This window comes from Nerophis lumbriciformis, linkage group LG23 (genome assembly GCF_033978685.3).
Source record: "Nerophis lumbriciformis linkage group LG23, RoL_Nlum_v2.1, whole genome shotgun sequence".
Taxonomy (NCBI): Eukaryota; Metazoa; Chordata; class Actinopteri; order Syngnathiformes; family Syngnathidae; genus Nerophis; species Nerophis lumbriciformis.
Window position 1 is genome coordinate 34709161 of NC_084570.2, and position 5000 is coordinate 34714160.

Below are 5000 nucleotides of genomic sequence, written 5' to 3' on the forward strand. Positions count from 1 at the left end.
CGTACGTACATACATGCGTAGATACATGGGTACGTACGTACGTACGTACGTACGTACATACGTATGTACATATATACATACATACACACGTACATACATATATACATACATACACACGTACATACATATATACATACACACGTACGTACACACATACATACATATATACATACACACGTACATACATATATACATACACATGTACATACACATATACACACGTTCATACATATATACACACGTACATACATACATATATACATACATATGTACATACATATATACACACGTACGTACATACATATATACATACACACGTACATACATACATATATACATACACACGTATATACATACATACATGCATACATACATACGTACGTACGTACTCACAGTAGCAGCCCTGAAAGCCACATTTTCCAGTTAGTTTAGTTACTTCGGGTCATAAGCGGCTCCAAACGTTACTTGTCCACATGTTTGAACTCCTGCACGGTGGTTGTTGGACCTTGTAAATTCTCCATCACATGACCTCATGGTACCATCACATCACATGACCTCATGGTACCATCACCAGCAAGCTTTACAGTACACTTACTTTGTGTGAACGCCGCCATTACAAGTCCTGCCAGGGATTGTAGTGGACCAACCTCATGTAGTTCTAAGACCAGGAGGGTCCACCATGGACGTACACCATAGTCTACCTAAAATACCTACCTCTTTTAGCTCTCTTTTTTGTTGCTTCTGTTTGTACTTTTTGTAATATTTGTATTCATGTTGGTATTTATTGTGGTCTAATGAGTCAAACTTCAATGATTACCTCAGAGATATCTCACACATAACGGGAGAGTCCAGCTAATGAAGTCCTTCATAGATTTTTTTTTTTTCCACCTCTTGTACCGTTCTCATACTTTACTTTCTTTTTACCCACAGTGTTTGTTTTCCCACTTGTACCATTCTCATACTTGCGTTTCTTTTTACCCAGTGTTTTTGTTTTCCCCCTTCTTGTACCATTCTCATACTTTACTTTCTTTTTACGCACAGAATACCGGGAATGTTTTATTTTTATTTTTTTCCCCCTTCTTCCAATAAATCTTGTGCCTGCACCAGCGGGGCTCACACTGGCGAGAAAGAAGCTGCACACACTTGAGAAAGTTCCCTCCAAGGACTTTTCCGAGTGGATGCAGCAGAAAGGTGTGTTGGTTCCACTCGGTACTATTTGCATACTTGTTACTCCCCTCCCATCCTTTTTCCCGGCGATATCGTCTGTACACGTACATGCAATGCTGCTTTTTTTTTAAACTGGCGACACTACAAGATGTACAGGAGGCAGGGGATTCATATGGCCCCCTTCCTCGCGGTTTACCTGACACATGAAACGTGACAAATTCACTCCGAGCGTTGAATATCTTCAAATGTGTTTTGATTTCCACTTTCAGTTCCATCAAATCCCCCCAGGATTGAGGCCAAATGAATCCCTCCCCCACTGTGGGCGTGGTACTCATCTGTTGTGTACTTATGTCAAACTGCTTCAGGTAAACACTGAATGAAGACTGAGGAACACTGTTGCCGTGGTGACCGTGTTCCGCAGCTTCACGTGTGATTGGGGGATTGGCTAACTTCCTACTTTTGACTTTGGCATGGACTTGTACCCCAAATATGCCACATTGGATTGGAAACGCCTGAACCAACAAAAGCACTTATGATGACGCAACACGCAAACTGATTGGATGGATTTGCCGTCTGAGGCCTCAGTTTTAGGTTCCGCTTGGCTCCAATTATTAGGTAAAAAAAAAAATGTAATCACCTAAATTTGATTATTGCAATTTTATCTTTTGTCGCTTTATTATTATTATTTTTTTTCAAAGATCTTTTTTTCCTATTATAAATAGGTGTTTATGTAATATTATTTTGTCAGATGTTTTGCAAATCAACAATAAACACTTGTACATTGTCCTGTGTTGGTACAATATTCATCTTTTTCACCATTTTGCACATTTTAGGCCAAAAAAAAAAAATCATCACGATTAATTTTTTCATATTATCTGATCTCGATTAATATCACCATTTAAAAAAAAAAGATATTATTATTGAAGCGGATTGTCCCGTGCAGGATTACAGCGAGTAGCACATCCCTCCTGTTTACTACTGCAGTATCAGACATGACATAATATTCATACTAACAGCTGACTGCTGTCATATATATCATTGTACTTACTAGAGGTGTAACAGTACAAGTAAACCCACAATCCGGTCCTTACCTGCTTTGAGAGCCACGGTTTTGCTTTTTCAGTACATTTTGTGGGTTTAAAGACAACTTGTTTACCTCTCAAAGTTATTTTGCTTGTCATCAAAAAGTAAATTCTGCAGTAAACAAAGTACAATTGGTGTAGTCAATACTATAAGACTTTTACTTCAAGTTAACATTTACTAAACAACACTTTCAAATAGTAAATTATTATTTGTATTCTTTAATGACTTGTATACATCAGTGCTTCTCACCAGTGTTTTATTTATTATTATTTATTATTAGTTTTAATTAATGACTTGTGTACATCAGTGCTTCTCACCAGTGTTTTATTTATTATTATTTATTATTAGTTTTAATTAATGACTTGTGTACATCAGTGCTTCTCACCAGTGTTTTATTTAATACTTATTATTATTTTAATGACTTGTATAAATCAGAGCTTCTCACCAGTGTTTTATTTATTATTTATCATTAGTATTATTTAATGACTTGTGTACATCAGTGCTTCTCACCAGTGTTTTATTTATTATCATTTATTAGTATTCTTTAATGACTTGTGTACATCAGTGCTTCTCACCAGTGTTTTATTTATTATTATTAATTATTAGTATTATTTAATGACTTTTATACATCAGTGCTTCTCATCATTGTTTTATTTATTATTTTTTATTATTAGTATTATTTAATGACTTGTATACATCAGTGCTTCTCATCATTGTTGTACTTATTATTCTTTATTATTAGTATTATTTAATGACTTGTGTACATCAGTGCTTCTCACCAGTTCTTTGGCAAACAAGCGGTGACCAAAATTTTGGATTTTTTAAAACTAATTCTGTCTTTTATATTAAATAGATTTACATTTAAGTGCAGTTTGAATTTGAGGTGCTGTAAAACAACGTTTACCAACACATAAAACGAGTTGAGTCATTATTTCAGGAACCAAAAAACACAACGTGTCTGTTTGCAGTTATTTTTAGTCCATATTATATCAGGTACATTTAATTTTTGCAGACACATAAAAGTCTGATTAAAATATTTCGATCTAAAGATGCCTTTTCTGATTAAATTAATGGGTGTGTTAGTTCTCCCAGTTGGGACCAATACAATAACCTCAGGTTACCAATGCAGTCTCAAAGACGTTTTGTGAGTGCCTGCAAGTCCTCGTTCAGGGCAGGACTACTGGTGACTTGCAACAGATAGTGAAAGTAAAGTCGGCTCCTTCTCACTTGCTAAATGTACATGAACAACTTTCATTTAATCTGATCATCATTCGGATTAGAATGTTCCAGTGTACAAAAAAAGATGTGATTATGGCGTACATTTTTATGCATCACACCTGAAATCGGAATACTTTACTTTGACATGCGCAGAAGCCAAAACAAAGGCGTGTTGTTGTTGTGCTATGGCGCCATCTTGTGGACGAGTTGGGACACTGCAGGTGCGGACTAAGTGACTTCCACTACAAACATTCCTGCTTCTTCAAAGTTATCACGGTCTTTATTATTCTTCTTGTCCTTCTTTTCACTACTTTTGCTCTGCTTTGTGAAATAGAACTGTTTTATGGCGCGTCTTTAGACATTGTGTGTGTGTTTGATGCTAGTAGTTAGCACTTCAATTAGCTGCAAAGTGGTGAATAAAACAGCTCGTTAAGACGGCAACTAGATTCATTATTTTACAGTGATTCATTATTTTATTGTGACATGGACACGTGACACTCATTCCGAGATGAATAAATGTCTTCACCACAAAGTACATCCGACACCAAAGTACATCCGACACCAAAGTACACCTGACACAAAAGCACATCTGACACCAAAGTACATCTGACACCAAAATACATCTGACACAAAGCACTTCTGACACCAAAGTACATCCGACACCAAAATACATCTGACACCAAAGTACACCTGACACCAAAGCACATCTGACACCAAAGTACATCTGACAAGTATATCTGACACTAAAGTACATCTGACACAAAAGTACACCCGACACCAAAGTACACCCGACACCAAAGTACATCCGACACCAAAGCACATCCGACACCAAAGTACATCCGACACCAAAGCATACCCGACACCAAAGCATACCCGACACAAAAGCACATCTGACACCAAAGCACATCCGACACCAAAGCACATCCGGCACTAAAGTACATCCGACACCAAATCACATCCGACACCAAAGTACATCTGACACCAAAGTACATCTGACACCAAAGTACATCTGACAAGTACAAACCCCGTTTCCATACGAGTTCGGAAATTGTGTTAGATGTAAATATAAACGGAATACAATGATTTGCAAATCATTTTCAACCCATATTCAGTTGAATATGCTACAAAGACAACATATTTGATGTTCAAACTGATAAACATTTTTATTTTTGCAAATAATCATTAACTTTAGAATTTGATGCCAGCAACACGTGACAACGAAGTTGGGAAAGGTGGCAATAAATACTGATAAAGTTGAGGAATGCTCATCAAACACTTATTTGGAACATCCCACAGGTGAACAGGAAAATTGGGAACAGGTGGGTGACATGATTGGGTGTAAAAGTAGATTCCATGAAATGCTCAGTCATTCACAAACAAAGATGGGGCGAGGGTCACCACTTTGTCAACAAATGCGTGAGCAAATTGTTGAACAGTTTAAGAAAAACCTTTCTCAACCATCTATTGCAAGGAATTTAGGGATTTCACCATCTACGGTCCGTAATATCATCAAAGGCTTCAGAGAATCTGGA